A 17,718-nucleotide genomic window follows, 5' to 3' on the forward strand; every position below is an offset into this window, starting at 1 on the left:
CTACTCTCACAAGGCCCTCTCCTAGAGAGCAGCCTGGAGGCACAGTGACTGTTTTTCTCTCAGTTAATGGCCACTTAGAGGAGTTAAAGGGATTATTTGTATGAGTTACCTCCATCCTTTGAAGCCATCCTAGGGGAAGCAGAGTGGGCCTCCCTCAGCGCCATCAGCCACCACGTGGAGACCCTGGCCCTTTTACAGACAGGGCTCTGGTGCCTAGGGTGGGCAGAGGGGCTGGTGCAGGGGCTGGTGGGGTGGAAATGTGGGAAGCTATTTAGGTACCGGGCTTGACAGATTCAGAGCCATCCTGACAAGAGATGTGTAACTTGCCTCTCCCACAGAATTGGTTGGTAATTTAAAATGTCCTCACCTAAACCATATGCTACTTGTTAGGTCATATTCTCTCATGCAACAGGTTTAGTGGTGGTTCTTAAGATGTCTCTTTAAGGTCGTGAAAGAAAAACCCAGACTTCATAAAGACCCACCTTCTGAAATGTTTTATTAGAGAATAGGTTCTCAGCCAACTACCCTGAGTCAGGTCAGTTCAGAACACTTTCAGGTGGCACCTGCAATGGTCTTGCAGGTAGGGGTGGAGAGACACAAATACCTGCTTTAGGCTTTTTCATTTGACAGACTTACTGCCTAATGTGTCCTGTGCCTTGAATGTTTGGCCAGACGTCAAGGTTGACTGGTTCTCTTCTGCGCCCCCCCCCCCCCCAGCTCCCCAGCCACAATATGGCATCTTCCCTGTCTTCTCGCCATTACTCCTCCCAAACAGACACTCCAGCCAGGCATATCTGCTTGCATAGTAAAATAAGAGCATTTTAAAAGCAGACTATATACTTATCTGGGGATTATAAACAGTTGAAGCCTTTCTTTGCATTCCCACAGCACCAGGTAAAATGCTTTGCACATAGTAGGTGATGCTCATGAGTAGTTGCATATTGATTGGCAAAACCCAGCCAGCATAACAGATAATCCTAGAAATAACTTTTGCTCCTGAAGCAGGACTGCCCATGTTTTCATGCCTACAGCTGGTGCCATACAACCCTATCTTGAGCACTGGCATTCGGGACCAATGGAAATTGTTGTAGGACCAGTTCAGAAAAGAACTTTGAACCAAAGTAGCCACAGAGAATATGTTGCATTTGCTCAGCTGTCCAAAAAAGGAACTATCTAAAAATTGCAAAAATATCTCTTTTCCTGTCCAGGTTATAAATACTAGCCCCATGGTGCTGGCTTTTTATTTTATCACACATTTCTTAACATTTAGTCCCATTATTCAGTGTTCACTTCTCATCAGATGGTCCTGTTGCAGCAGAAATTAAATATGGACTATGTGAGAGTTACTGATTTGCTGAGATCTTCATTTGAAAACTGAAAAGTTAATTAAACATTTTATGTTAATGACATCCAAAGGCATCTAGACTGTTGACTGCTTTGTTGACTTTGTGTGCCAAACATGAAAAACTTTCAGGAGATTATTATAACCCTACTGTCCACTTACAGCATCACATAATTCCAAAAACAAGACTTTTGCTGACCTGGTTCTGATTGGTGACCTAAAATTATTTTGATTGGTATCCTCCCTATGCATCTGAAGGATGATTTCTGAGTCCATACATTTAATCAGCACAAAATGTGTGAAGTGTGGATTTCCCGTTGCCATACCAGGAGGTTTGAAGGAATGATGATAAGATTTCCTTTTGGAAATCTATAAATTCTCAGTGCCTTTACATAAAGAATGAAGGAGACTCCACCCCTCTCCCATTAGCAGTGACACACACTCACAGAGTGACCAACAGTCGAGTTGCAAACACAGCACAGGGACACTTCCTTGTAACCAACATAGTCCTGGACATGTGGAAAGAGAGAGAACCATGTGCTCCCCTTAAGTAAAGATGAACATTTTGTCTCTGCTCAACAAAAAAGCTTGGATTGAGCAGGCTTATGTTAGGCTGGGCAAATGAAGGAAACAGTTCTTGTCTTAAGTTTTCCAGTTTGATTTTCAAATCTGTGTGCAAAGGTCAGGTGAGATGCTTTGAAAGGCTAACACAACACGGCACAGGTTGCTGGGAATTGAGTTTCGTGGGTCTTGCTCGGGGGAGCCCAGGAACTGTCATTTTTATTAAGTAGTATCTTGAGTATTGCTGATATGGGTGGTCTGAGAACCATACTTAGAAACATGTTAATTATGGATGTTCTTTGCTTTCTGATTTTTAATGATAGTAAAAAATACATATAACATACTGGTAAGCTCACCTATTTAACCATTTTAAATTGTACACTGTACAAAGTTGTTTGGTATATTCACAGTTGTGTAGCCATTACTACTATTTAGTTCTAGAACATTTTCATCACCCCAAAAGGAAAGCCAGTACCCATTAAGCAGTCACTCTCCGTTTCCCAGCCCCTGACTACTATTCTGCTTTCTGCCTCTATGGATTTGCCTATTCTGCATATTTTTATAAACAGGGTCATACATATGTGGCCTTTTGTAGTCTGGCTTCTTTCATTAATCATGAGGTTTTCAAAGTTCATTCATGTTGTAACATGTGTCAGTACTTCATTCCTTTTAATGGATGAATAAAATGTGATATATCAATACCACATAATGCTTATCCATTCATCTGTTGGTGGACACTTTTGTAGTCTTGGTTGTGATTGGTGACATGAAATTCATTTGGTTATTGATGAATTCTGAGGTGTGTGGCAGGGATTAATGGGATTAATGTGGTATGCCCACATGACAGGGGAGACGGGCTGGCCTGGCTGAAACCGGGCTTGCTTTGGGGACTAGATGGACAGAGTGGTCAGGCAAGGCCAGAGTGGGGAGACTACCAGTCAGGAAGAGGAATTTAGACTGGCTGTGAAATGAGGAGAGGGAGAACAACACCCTTAGGTGACTCGAATCTGGCAATTTTAATGAATCCACGTTCATTGTGAGTTAGTGTGATGTGACTGCCTAACAGCCATTGTCATTTTGGGTGCCATCAATAGAAGTTTGGTGTCTCAGTGAGGGATCTGCTTCTTCCCTCCTTTCTAAGCTGCCAGGTCCCACCTAGTATGAGCTGGCAGCTATTGAGCCACTTACACCCCCCTACTTTTCTAACTTTTAACTTTTTGAGTATTAATGTAATATCTCTACAGAAGACACAACTGCAGACAGAACAAGCAGTGCGTTTCTATCAGGGGAAGAGTCTACTAAAGGCTGAATGACCCTTAACCAGGTGCTGTCTAGATATGGGTTGGACTAAGTGGCTTTCCGATCCTGAGAAACACCAATGACACAGTCACCACTGAGGAGAGGAAAAGCTGAGTCAGACATTTGGTTTTGGTCCCGAATGATCTAGAAGAGAATCACATTTCTTGTCTACTGTCAAAAAGAGATGTTGGTCAAGGAAGCTGACTTGAGTGATGTTTGGAAACCCTGACCAGGGATGTTAGCAAAATGTCATAGGTGGAACATGACTGTATGTCTATTGAACTCTCAATCTGGGAGTCCAGTCTTGTGTCTGACTGGATTTACCCCTCACTCCTGTCTACTCAGTGTTGTCCAGGTCCTGCACTTTTCCCAGCTGTGCTCAGAATCATTTCCCCCTGTCATGGACTTGCTTGTCCACGATCCTTCCCTGGTCCTTGCTTCTTTCCAAGTGCTCCTAGAGGGTCTTTCCTTCTTCTGCTCACCCTGGTCCCTGCTTTCCTACTCTGCAAGTTCGTTCTCCCTCGCCCCCTGTTATAGTTGTATACATAATTGCTTTACCTTGCCTGCAATTATTTTCTTAATTGGTTAAGACATTTCAGGACAGAACTCATACCTTACTTATCTTAGTCCCTCCCCCCACCTAGGACCACCACCCTATGAACAAGCCACACCCCTGCTTCTGTATAATTGACAGAGAAAACCAATCAACTTCAAGAGGTGTCAAGTCAGTACACAGTTGCTGATTGAGAGAGTGAGTTCTCTAAGAAGGACATGGTGGGGGAGAAGGTGGGAGTCTAAACAGTGAGCCTTACAGAAAAGAGGAATGGGAGCCAGTAATGGGAGAGAAAAGAGGAGAATGAAGAGGGGGAAGGCTAGCCCAGAAAAGAGGCAGAGAGTGATGGTGCAGCTGATGGTTGGGTATAGAGTATCCAGAGAAACAGAGCCAGTAGAGGGGAAAGGGGGAGAGAGAGAGAGCGAGAGCGAGAGAGAGAGAGAGAGAGAGAGAGAGAGACTGGGACATTTTAAGGAATTGTCTCTAATTGGCCATTTTCTGTTTCTGCTATGGTTGGCCAATCCAAAATCTGCATGGTTAGCCATCAGGTTGGATATCCAGGGAAGAGTTTATGTTGCAGCTCGAGTCCAAAGGCCATCTACTAGCACAACTTCCTCCTCCTCCTCCTCTCACTTCCTTCTTAAAGACACGGTTGGGTTAGATACAGAGGTCCCTCTTTTTTTAAAAAAAATATTTTTATTGACTTCAGAGTTGAAGGGAGAGGGAAAGAGAGATAGAAACATCAATGATGAGATAAAATCATTGATTGGCTGCCTCCTGCACATCCCGTACTGGGGATCAAGCCTACAGCCCTGATCAGGAATTGCATCATGACCTCTTGGTTCATAGGTCAATGCTCAACCACTGAGCCATGCTGGTGGGCACTCCCTTCTTCTTGAGGAACATTGGTTTTTTTCTCGTAAGGCCTTCAACTGATTGGATGAGGCCCACCCACATTATGGAAAATAATATGCTTTACTCACTCTACTGTTTTAACTCATAAGCACATGTTAAAAATACCTTCACAGCAACAACTAGACTCGTGTTTAGCCTAGAGCAGTGGTCGGCAAACTTCGGCCCTTTGAGTGTGGCTCTTCCACAAAATACCACGTGTGGGCACGCACGTACAGTGCGATTGAAACTCAAGGGGCCAAAAAGCCGCATGTGGCTCGCAAGCCACAGTTTGCCGACCACTGGCCTAGAGGCACCAGCCCAGTCCAGCCAAGTTGACACATAAAATTAACCATGACTGGTGGGTTCATTCTGCTTCCTAGCTGATGATTCCTGCCACATGCAAAGTTTTGGGGCCAGTCAGTCCACAGCAAGTGCATTTCCTGTGAGGACCATGAAAGGGTGGCCAGAGCAACAAGTACCACAATTGGGCCAAGGACAAGAACAAAACAGGGGTTTCTGAATAAAGAATAGATTTGTTGCCCTAACCGGTTTGGCTCAGTGGATAGAGTGTCGGCCTGCGGACTGAAGGGTCCCAGGTTCGAATCCGGTCAAGGGCATGTACCTTGGTTTCGGGCACATCCCCAATAGGGGTGTGCAGGAGGCAGCTGATCAATGGTTCTTTCTCATTGATATTTCTAACTCTCTATCCCTCTCCCTTCCTCTCTGTAAAAAATCAATAAGATATATAAAAAAATGCTTTTTTTTTAAAAAAAAAGAAGAGACTTGTTAAGATCCTAATTTTGTGATATGCAAATAAAAAGGAACTGCTACAAAAATGTTAACAATTGCATGTTTTTATCAGTTTTAAGTAATTTTACAAGCAATTTCAATTCCCCCAATGAATCTGTGATACATTTATTATAAGAAAAATAAAAACAAAAAAAATAAACTAAAAAAGACTGAGGATATTCAAGGTTATGACTTTCTTGCTCCTTTTTAAAAAAATAACAAAGACCGATTGGAGACATTGTTCTGTGAGTGCACCTTCTGGAAAAGAAGAAATCACCTACCGATAAGGTGTCAAATTAACTAAAATGCATCTTTGTAGAGCAATGGACTGTATTTTGTTTTATTGTTTACTTTTTTCCTTGATCCTTCTCCAAATTGTAGGTCTCATGACATAGTTTCAGCATAAGTGTTTTACCAACAAAATTTTTTTAGTTGAGGGCATAGAGAAAGGAGTTAAGGAATTTAGCATAGTGTATTAGAATGCAACATGAGTAAACTAGCATGAATTGTGATAGTCAATTAAAAATAGACAGCATTTCACCCTAACCAGTTTGGCTCAGTGGATAGAGCGTCAGCCTGCGGACTGAAGGGTCCCGGGTTCGATTCTGGTCAAGGGCATGTACCTTGGTTGCGGGGACATCCCCAGTTGGGGATGTGCAGGAGGCAGCTGATCAATGTTTCTCTCTCATTGATGTTTCTAACTCTCTATCTCTCTCCCTTTCTCTCTGTAAAAAATCAATAAAATATATTTTTTAAAAAATAGACAGCGTTTTTAAGTCTATTCCCATCTCTCCCTATTAGTTTCCAGGTGAATGTTTCCAATCACTTACTTTCTAACTCTCTTGACAATGACCAAGATCAGGGTCCTTCCCTAGGAAAGGCACTTAACTTGAGACTTCCTTTACTGTTCGCAGTGTGTTTCTTGCACACAGGTTCAGTTCATTTGGGAACAGCAGTACTTGGCTCTGAGGTCCCTAATTCAACTTGCATCAAACACACTTTCAGCGGATTTTGTGTTTTGTTTCAGAGACAGCACTCTGAGTGCTGGGTGAGATTAGAGAAAATGAGGGGAAGAAAGGCCCCACCTGGGGAGAGGGAGGGAGGAGCTGGGTGACTAAGGGTTCCACATTCCTCTGCTTTCCTGCTTCCTTAAATCCTTCCTGAGAAGCTCTCATATCAGGAATGCCTTCTCTCTCTCTGCTTCCTGGACAGATCCAACCATACTTCAAGGATAATAATAATTTTCTTTTTTATTGAGATATAATTGACATCTAACAATATATGAGTTCAGGTGTACAACATAATGATTTGATATTTGTATATATTGTGAAATGATCACCACACTAAGTCTAGATAACATTTATCACCACACATAGTTATAAATATTTTTTTCTTGTAATGAGAATTTTCAAGATTTACTTTCTTAGCAACTTTCAAGTATGCAATACAGTATTGTTACTTATAATCAACTGGCTGTACATTACATCCCAGGACTTACTTATTTTATAAATGGAAATTTGTACCTTTTAACCTACTTCACCTATTTCACCCCCCCCCCCCCAAAATAATGTTCTCACCATTTATTAATAAATACCAGGAGTCAGGCATTATCTCTGCCCTTCAACAGTCCCACAAGGGCAGGGAATACTGTCCTCATTTTATAGGGAGGCAGTTGTGACTTATGAGGCCTCCCAGCTGGTCAGTGCCAGAGGTAAAATTCAGACTGAGCTTTCTTTAATTCCTTACAGGCTAAGGCTACCCTCTTGAATGCTCCCTCCTGGAAGCCAACTCCTCCCCTCCCCTCTGCTCTTCCTGTGTGGCTGTGGCATAATCTGCTAGATGGTTGCCAGCGTTCCGAGTGCTCTCTGCCATCCCATCTGTGTTATCCCTAATGACAACCATGGCCCCAGCTTCTACTTGTTGACCAGTCCTGGATGGGTTAAGTTGTCACCTTCAAGAGGCAAAGATGAGGACTTCCAGTTAAGATGGAGGCGTAGGTAAATGTGGTACTCGCCACCTCCCACAGCCACATCAAAATTTATAACTAAAATACAGAACAACTATCATTCAGAACCACCTAAACTCTAGCGGAACAGAAGTCCTACAACTAGGAGGGGCAGAAATGCAGGGTGGAAATGCGGAACAGGTTGGTCCCACACCCATGTGTGGTGGTTTAAAATCAGGAGGGATATCTTGGCTGCGGAGGTTTCCCTGAGGAGCGAGGGGTCTCTGCCCCACACTAGGCCTCCCAGCCCAGGATTCAAGTGCTGAGAAGAGAAGTTACCTCAAATTCTGGCTCTAAAAACCAGTGGGAATTGTGGCTGAGTGACACAGAGGCTTTGGAGGTCCCAAGCAGTTCCTCTTAAAGGGCCCACATACAGGTTTACTTAGACTCCCTCTGAACTCCAGTACTGGGGCAGCAGCTTGAAAGAAAACTGGGACATTCAGGGAGGAGCTATTTTTCTTAGAATCAGGGTGAGAGCTGAATGGGGCAGCTTTCTCCCAATCAAAAGTGCTGGCAGAGACTAGTGTTCCAGTTCTGAGCCCTCCCTGCCACAGAACTGACAGGCTGGGCCATATCTACTGTAAATCTCCATCAATCTGGGTCACACTTTTTTTCCTACTCTGGTGATTCCCTGAGACCCTGCCCCTCCCTACTTGCAGGTTCATCCAAACAATTTCCAGTGCCTTTTCCATACAACTGACCTCTCTTGCTTCATGCTTTGGACTTTCCTAAGACCTCTCAAACAAGTAGCAGCTGGCATCAGCATGCCCCATACCTCTCAATAAGTGGCCCCAAGCCTGGCAGTAGCAGCAGCCTGCCCTGGTTCACAGCTTGCCCTCTCCTGGACACCTCCAAGCTCAACACAAGTAGCAGCCATCTGCAGACTGCTTTATAACTCTCGCTGGGTGGCCCCAGGCAGGGCACAAACAGAGACTGACTTTGTACCTTCTGGGAGACCCTAGAGCCAGTACACCTGGGGATCAGCTTCAACCACTCCAGATTACAACTCTACCACCTCCACAAGTGAAACACTCAAGGGAAAGATTCAGTGAGCACCAAAGCCCCACTGAAGCAAGTCTTGCTCCATAGGGTTGGCTCCTGCCCAGCAGCTCTTCCACTGTAGTTGCAGCTGGTTCTCGCAACTAATTGGCCTGGGGGTCAATCCCTCCCAGTGACACCAACATAAACCAAGGCTCAACTACAATAGTAAAATGCACACAACCCACACAGAGGCACACCCAGATTTCCCAGCTCAGGTGACTGGGAAGGCTGAGCCACTGGGCCCTACAGAATACCTACTACACAAGGCTACTCTACCAAGTCTGGGAGACATAGCAGATCTACCTAGTACACAGAAACAAACACAGGGAAACAGCCAAAATGCGGAGACAAGAAACATATCACAAATGAAATAACAGAAGAAATCTCCAGAAAAAGAAATAAGTGAAATGAAAACAAGCAAACTACCAGATAGAGTTCAAAGCTATGGTTATAAGGATGCTCAAGGAACTTAATGAAAATTTCAAGGAACTTAGTGGAACATCAACAACTTAAAAAAGGACCAGTCAGAAATGAAGCATACACTAACTGAAATAAAGAATAATTTACAGGGGATCAACAGTAGAGTGGGGAATGTAGAGAATCAAATCGAGGATTTGAGATACAAGGAAGCAAAAAACGCCCAATCAGAACAGCAAAAAGAATCCAAAAATATAAAGATAGTGTAAGGAGCCTCTGGGACAACTTCAAGCATACCAACATTAGCATCATGGATGTACCAGAAGGAGAAGAGAGGAAGCAAGAAATTGATAGCTTATTTGAAAAAAGAATGACAGAAAGAAGTAGACATACAAGTCCAGGAAGCCCCAAGAGTCCCAAATAAGAGGAACTCAGAGTCCCACACCAAGACACATCATAATTAAAATGCCAAAGGTTAAAGACAAGGAGAGAATGTTAAAAGCAGCAAGAGAAAAGCAGTTAGTTACCTATAAGGGAGCACCTATATGACTGTCAGCTGATTTCTCAGCAGAAACTTTGTAGGCCAGAAGGGAGTGGTAAAAGAAATATTCAAAGTGATGGATAGCAAGAACCTACAACCCAACTTACCAGTACTCTACCCAGCAAAGCTACCATTTAGAATTCAAGGTTATATAAAGAGCTTTCCAGACAAGGAAAAGCTAAAGGAGTTAATCACCACCAAAAGAGTATTACAAGAAATGTTAAAGGGTCTTCTTGAAAAAGAAGAAGAAGAAGAAGAAGAAGAAGAAGAAGAAGAAGAAGAAGAAGAAGAAGAAGAAGGCCCTAAACAGTTTGGCTCAGTGGATAGAGCATCAGCCAGAGGACTCAAGGGTCCCGGGTTTGATTCCGGTCAAGGGCATGTACCTTGGTTGCAGGCACATCCCCAGTGGGGAGTGTGCAGGAGGCAGCTGATCGATGTTTCTCTCTCATCGATGTTTCTAACTCTCTATCCCTCTCTCTTCCTCTCTGTAAAAAATCAATAAAATATATTTAAAAAAGAAGAAGAAGAAGAAGGAGTTAAAGGTAAAAAATATAAGCTATAAAATGGCAATCAATGCATATCTATCAACAATTGAATCTAAAAATCAAATCTAAAAATAAGTGAACAAGAAATCTAGTGAACAAAATAAACTGATGAATAAAATAGAACCAAAGGCATGGAAACATGGAACAGACTGACCAATCTCAGAGGGAAGCGGGGAGGGGGTGGGAAGAGATTAACCAAAGAACTTATATGCATAACCCATGGACACAGACAATAGGATGGTGAAGGCCTGGGGTGGGGCGGGAACTGGGTGGGGGATGGTTATGGGAGAAAAAAGGAGGGGACATCTATAACACTCTCAACAATAAAGGTGTGCTTTGTTTAAAAAAAAAACCATGGCAAAAATGAAACGTGATGACAGGTGAAAGTCCTAACCTATCAGCAGGTGTTCATGGAAGCCCCTTTCTCACTTTCCTTCTCTTTCTACTCTATTATTTTCTCTTCCTCCTTTCTCCTTAGTTCTCTCCTGGGGAAAGTGGGGATGTTTAAGCCTTTCGCAAAATTGCTAGGATCTGAAATGAGACCATGTGTCCAAAAGGCGTGGCACAGTGTCTGAAATATAATTAGGTCTCAGTCTTTGCCCCACTCCATTATTTTTTAAAAAATATATATTTTTATTGATTTCAGCGAGGAAAGGAGAGGGAGAAAGAGATGGAAACATCAATGATGATAGAGAATCATTGATCAGCTGCTTCCTGCATGCCCCCCACTGGGGATCAAGCCATTAACCTGGACATGTGCCCTGACTGGGAATCGAACTGTGACCTCCTGGTTCATAGGTCAATGCTCAACCCCTGAGCCACACCAGCCGGGTGCCCCACTCCATTCTGATACAACATTCCTCACTCACTCAACAAAAAAAAGTCAGTAGGTAACAATCCACGTTTGTGTCACCTTTCCGTACCTACCCCTGTTCTCTTTAGTCTCACCAGGCTATAATTTGATGATACTGCCACGATGTGAGTTTGGGGAGACAATGTCCAATCCCAGCTGATGGGGCTGTTTGAGGTTTGGTGGCACCTTTGTTTCTGGCTCCCTGTTGCGTCAGCCTGCGCTGGGCACCTGGAACGGGCTTTCTGGTTGCTCCAGCTGCCTGCTCTCTGTGTGCTCAGGCTGCAGCATAAAGACAGTATTGACAGACTTTGCAACATTCCCAAGATCACATGAGGGGTCAGCCAAGAGGAAGCTGGGAAATCTTTGGAAGCAGTCAGGAGTCTAAGCCTTAACTGCATCTCTTTCAGTTTAAGGATTTAGGTGGTTTAATATTCCGGAGAACATTTCCTGTCACAGCTATTCCTGCCCAACTCATCCTACTTTGCTATTTGTACTTCTACTAATTAGGATAAAGCAATTCCATTTGTGAAGTGAACCAAGAAAAAGATAGAGCAGTTTTTAGGGGCAGCTCCTGTGGGAAAGTCAGGTATTAAGTTGTTTGGGTCTTTGTTCTGTCACTTTATTTATTTTGAAATATTATAAATTATTAGAAACTAGAGGTCCAATGCATGAAATTCATGCAAGAGTAAGCATTCCTTCCCCCAGCTGCTGGCACCAGCTTCCCTCTGGCACCGGGACCTGGGCTTCCCTCGCAGCCCCAGCTTCTCTAGAAGGTCATCTGGAAGGACATCCAGTCTAATTAGCATATTACGCTTTTATTATTATAGATAGCCCTCATCTCCTAATGTAAATATATAGAAAAGCCTCATCAATTTAGCCTAATTCTTCCTCTCTCTTTCCATCTATTCTGAATTAGTCAAAAGTTTCTAAAACATTTAGAAAGAATTACAGCCATTGCTTTCAACAATCTATTGAAAAATTTGACTAAACAAACATGTATTGCCTAATAGAAATCCTTAGGAAATTGATACAAACATTTCTGTAACGATTGCTCTTATATTAATAGGTGCTTCTAAAAAATTTTAAGTTTGTTCTCTAGTTTGATACTTCCCCCAAATAGAAGCTTTACATTCTTATAATTTGCTTAGCAATTTTTTCTTTGTAAGTAGTGAAAAATTACAATTTTAATCTATTTGGAATATCTATCAGTTAAAGTATTTTGAGTTTGTGCACAGCAGAACTAATGGGGTTTTACTCCATAGTCTTGTCTTCCTATCAGTATTGGATGACCTTGTTTTTGCATTCCATTATATTCTATGTCCTTCCATTTATGCCACATACTGAGGGTAACTATTTCTGTGTGTGGATTTAGGCAGCATAGAACTGCCTGTGCAATCCAGACTCTGAGTTCCTCCTGTTCTTGTGTCCAGGCAGTAGCTCATTTCTTTCCTCTCAGATCCAGTGACTTGATATTAGAACATCACAGACAAATACAGACTCATGTGCTGTTGCACACTCTTTCTCTTTCTGGTACAGTTGGAAGAGTAAGATAAAGGGAAACTGGAAAAGGTTTTTGGATAGCTAGTTTTCCACAGTCCATGAGGTTGGTTGGTTGGTTTTATGAAAATTGGTGACCTCAATGTAGCGTTGATTCTCTTCCTCCATAAAGATTCCCCCTTCTTCTGTTTATTCCTCCCCTACTAACCCCATACACAGTCTCTAGAAATAGGAGGTCTCACCTGGGCAAGTCTCCTAGGAGTCCAGAGGAGGCTGGATATTTAGGTGTGGGAGGCAGGTTGGGGACAGTACCTTGCCTAGTAAGTGCTTCATAAATGATCATTGAATGGATGAAATACATAAAAGGTTCAATGGCATTCTAAAAGCCCTTTGGAGACTTCTGGTTTCTAGACCTTGGAAGTTGTCACTCTCGTTTTGTCAACAAGAAAAATCTATATCATAAAAGGCCTGTGGCTCTCGTGGCGGGTGGGGCGTGAGCTACTAGCAGCAGAGAGCTACCAGCGGCAGAGGGCAGGGCAGCCAGCTGAGGCAAGTGGAAGCGAGCTACTTGCCCACGATTTCATGCCCGCTGGGCCTGTAGTGTTAAATAAACTGAAAATCAACAACTCAGAAGATTGAGGTCACAGGGGCAGCCACTGCTCCAAAAGCAGATCTCACATACAACTCTTGGCTATTCATCCATTCAAAAAAAAAAAAGCAACTCTCCAATAAACACAGACCAAAGGCATCCAAGCAACTAAGCTCTTGAGTAGCTCAAATAGGTGACTGGGCCTGGGCATACAAAAAATTCAACCCAGAAATATTTTGTGGGATCATGCTGAAGATTCCACATGTGCCGGGAGCTTCAAAGAATACTGAAAGACAGACAGAAGAGGTCTCTTTATTTGAAGCTCAACTTTCAGTCTAAGTGGAGAGGTGAGGTATAAAATGGACCCCAGATATGTCAACTCCAACACCTAAAATTTACAGAATTGAGTTATTCTTGCCCACTCTGACATATTATTTCTATTGATGTTTATTTCACTCATGTGGGGTGATGGAAAGAGCATGGCACAGGTGAGGAGGCAGAAGGTTGGGTTCAAATATGCATACATGCCCAAGCAAGTGCCTACTTCATGTGCTGGCACCGCCACATCCAGTAAATATTTGTTAAATGAAGAAATGAATGAACCTTTCTGAACCCTTAGCTTCTGCCTCTGTAAATGAAAACATCTACCTCATCTACTTCTGAGAGTTGTTTTCAAATGAGATAATGTGTGTGAAAGCTCTTCATAAACCATAGAGCACAGAATAATTAATAGGATGAAAACAGTGGCCTGCTCAGAAGTGCACAGGGAGGAGCCTGAGTGTGTTAGCCAGACAGTGGCGGTGGCAGCCTCCCTCTCGGTGGGAGTCCACAGGTCTGCTCACCCACCAGCAGGAGCTAGTCTCTCTACCCTGGATGATGGCTCAGGGGCAGAGACAAGCCTCTTTGGCAGTTGTACTAGAGTGGCTCCTTCTCATGGGAGCCACCAATGTAGCTTCCAGGGTCCCCATAGGGTCACACTCCAGAGCCAAAGATATCAGGTGTTCACATGCTCCTTGTTCTGATGCAGTTATCAGTCAGGTTTTCTCTACCATGTGATGCTGGCTAGTGACATAGTTACATATTCCATCTTTATCTGTTTCCAGGAGAACAGAGCCCAGAAATTAACCATAGGCCACATTCTTACACAGAAGGGAAAGATTTTGTTAGTCCTTTGCCCACATTCCCATCAACACCTAAATATTAATATTTCCCTTTTTCAGAACTCAGGAATATCAAAAGTATGCATAAACACATTTGAAATGTTTAAAAGAAACATTTAGGTTAATGCTAAGATTTTTGCCATCCTGTTCTTGCTTAAGTTAGATTTAGGGTGTATGGCCCACATCTCCAACATTCAGAGGTAAGCTGTTTTCTTCAGGGCGATGCAAATGGCAGTGCTTGGCGACACAGAACCATCTGCTGGGTTTTCGCTGACAGAGCCACTCGTCATTCCTGTGCTTTCGTCTGTTTACCTGTCTTACAAGAGCACACAGGGAGCTCTGCAGAGTCAGCAACAGTGTAGATTGCTGACAGGTTTGATGACGGTGTGCTGTGTCACAGATGCACTTCCAGGAACACAACCCTGACCTGGAGCCATCTGCAACAGGGGTGCTGCTCACTGGTTCTCACTCAAGTCCAGCACCCAGGCAGGATTGCAAGCTCTGAGTGGGTTCAGTCTGTTCAGGTACATCTCTTAGCAATGCCTGACCTTAACTGAAGTCTCTATAAAGATCGATGGGAAGGATGGGGCCATGTGGTTATTTGGCATAAATGAACACTGTAAATTATTGTTGGGGAGAAAGGATGGGACAGAAGAGAAGGCCCACAATGATAACAATGCAGAGAATGAAAATGTTGAAATGGAGATACAGACAGAATACTACAGGATTTAAGGGCTAAGTATATGAATAACATGCTATTTTCAAGCAGGCTTAGTGACAGGTAAATCAAGAGGCAGCAAGGAATGAGGACTGCTTTGAGGTGACCCAATCACTGGACAGTTTTGTGGACATGGAGATGGTCTGTCAGGCTCCCAGGATCAAGAGGCTGATGAGGTGCCTTCCTCATGGCATAATGGCTTTACCAATGAAGTTTCTTCTTTAGCTTTTGGTGACCTACAGGGAACAGACAAGTGACTGTATTTCTGTGAACTCATTATGACCAATTGCACTTGCTTATTTGGTACTAGTATCTTATGATATAACTGTGATTCAGGTCTTTAAGTTCTTTGATATGGAAGCAACCAGTTGTACTAGAGTGGCTTCTTGCGTAATTATAAATTATAACATTGATGACAAACTTCACAAGTACCAGTTGTGCATGGAGACACCAGACAAAGTGCTTGGGAATATGTGTTGAACTTTACACACAGTTTCTACCCCTAAGACCATCATATTTTCATTTGGGAAGCCAGGGAGAGCCAATCAACAGATGTGTCAGCAAAAGTCATTAGATGGATAGTGATGGCCTTTGCAGTGGGAGGATGTAGAGTAGAAAGTGAGTTACAGCTTCCTGAAGGAGGTTAAATGCAAAATAAAGAAATACTATGATGTAACTAATTGGAGGTGAGGAGGGTGTATACAGGGGATGGAGGAAAGAACAGGGATATTGAATTTATGTCTGACTGCCACTGTGAAAAAGCCCCTATTAAACACCCTAGTTCTATGGGCTTAGCCCTGTTTTCTAGTTTTTCACAAAGTCAGGTTATCTTCAGCATCTTTCTTTTGGTCCAGTTTACCAATAATATTATTTCACTTCACTCTCACAGCCAGGAGTCACCTGGAAGGACTGCAAGGCCACCTACCCACCTTCACAACTGACCCAGCAGAATTGGGTGAGCTTCTGGGGTGGTTCCCTCAACCCTAGTCCTTTCCTGTATGACATTTATCTCTGTTTGATTGACAAAAATTTACACAGATGTGATGACCTGTGGTTACTAGTGACTGTTGGAAATATTGCATACACTCCTTTAGCTGCAGTCACACTTTCTTAGGACTTGCAGACCAATTTCCCTTGCATATTCAGCCATTATTTTTGCATTTGTGTGTAAATCACCTGCTATCAAGGGTATCTTCTCAATTTGATTTTAGGCTTCACAACAATCCTTGCAATGGAAGTTGTGATCCCCATTCTACAGTCCAGGGTGATCAAAATACCACAGAGAAGTGCTGTGTCTGAAATGCACAGCTAGTCCACGGCACTTAGTCATCGTGCAGATAGTTCATCATCTGGAAGCCATGGCCTGCCTGAGTTTTGGTTCATGAGCTCCATGACATTGTATACAAACTTTGTTTATATGTGCTCATGTTCATTTTTCTAAGGAGTGTCTGTAGCATTCAGTAGATTCTCTAAGAGATCCATGGCTTCAGAGATGAGCATTGTATAATTATGCCCACCACTATGGTTCACATCTATGTCTTCTCCAGGTATTGACTCCTGAAGAAGACCAACTCTTTCTGGTTTAAATTCCTAGCCTTTCTGATGTCTCTGAAATGTAGTGTCAGGTTCCATTTATCATGTGACCAATTTTTCCCCAATGATTGACTTCTATGAGGCTGGTTATAAAATGTTTCTAATCATGGTCCTTTCCTTTGTCAACTGTGATACAGTGTGGACCGAGACACAGATGAAGGGAGCACAAAATTTGAGCATAAGGATTGTAACCATAAAAGGCTGTACCTCCTGGAGTATTTTTATACTTGGAAATAGTAGTTTCTCTGTTTGGAAAGCTGACACTTTATTATACTCCCTATAATGTACTGTGCACAATAAGAGAACAGCCTATTTCTGCACCCCATCCCTCATTTGCAACCGTCCTTGGGTGCTCACAGAGAACCAGTTCTGTCTTGCCCCTGTCTGGGCAACGAGAGCTTGAAAATTACCCTGACATTCCACAGCACAGGTGTAATTTTCTTAGTGTTTTGTCAGTAAAACTATGCCCTGGCAGATGATGTCTAAGAGCTAATTACCTGAGACCAGTGGGGAAAAAACGAGGTGGGTGGCTAACTATGGGAGAGAGGTAGGATCAGAGAAAGTCTGAGAATGACAGAAGCAAGGAATTCAGCTTTTTAAGCTAGGCTGTCACACAGGAGCAGGTGATGGCTGGCTGGGCAGAGCAGCGGGAAAAGGCACCTGGACACAAGGAGTCACCGGCTTCTTGGGGTTAACACAGGCTTAGTTCAGATCTTCAGGGCCCTTCTCTCTCCTGTTCCTTAGTATGTTGAATGACAATCTCAATGGATAATATTAATCGAAAAATGGAGAAGCAGAAAAGAATAAATATCTGAGTTTGCTTTATAATGAGACAAATGTCTATAGAACTTGGAATAAGGATGGGAAAGTGAGTTAAGCTAGCAGTTCTAAGTAATCCCTGGTGCCCTGTTTGGTCATTCCTTCCCTCTTCCCATCTCCAGAAAAGGCCCACTTGTGAGTTATCATAAACCCAAAGGAGCACTTAGACACCTGAGAGGTGACTGTCCTCTTAGAGCTGCCAAGTAGAAGTTACAGAGTCTGGTCAACAATGGAAACCGTTTTACAACTTTTCTTTCTGAGTTATCATTTACATTGTTTGTTGCTGTGTAACAAACTGCTCCAAAAACTGAGTGATTTAGGAAACCAATGACTGGTTATTTCTCATGACCCTGTGGGTCAGTGGGACTCAGTGGGATGGCCCCTGCCTGTCCCTGGTGGGGTCTTCTGTGCAGCTTCCTTATGCCAGGAGCTGGGCTGGAACAGGGACATCCAGGATGGCCTCCCTCCCTCCATTGCTCTCTCTGAACTTAGCAGTGTAGCC

Source organism: Myotis lucifugus, unplaced genomic scaffold, assembly GCF_000147115.1.
Source record: "Myotis lucifugus unplaced genomic scaffold, Myoluc2.0 scaffold_19, whole genome shotgun sequence".
NCBI classification, from domain to species: domain Eukaryota; kingdom Metazoa; phylum Chordata; class Mammalia; order Chiroptera; family Vespertilionidae; genus Myotis; species Myotis lucifugus.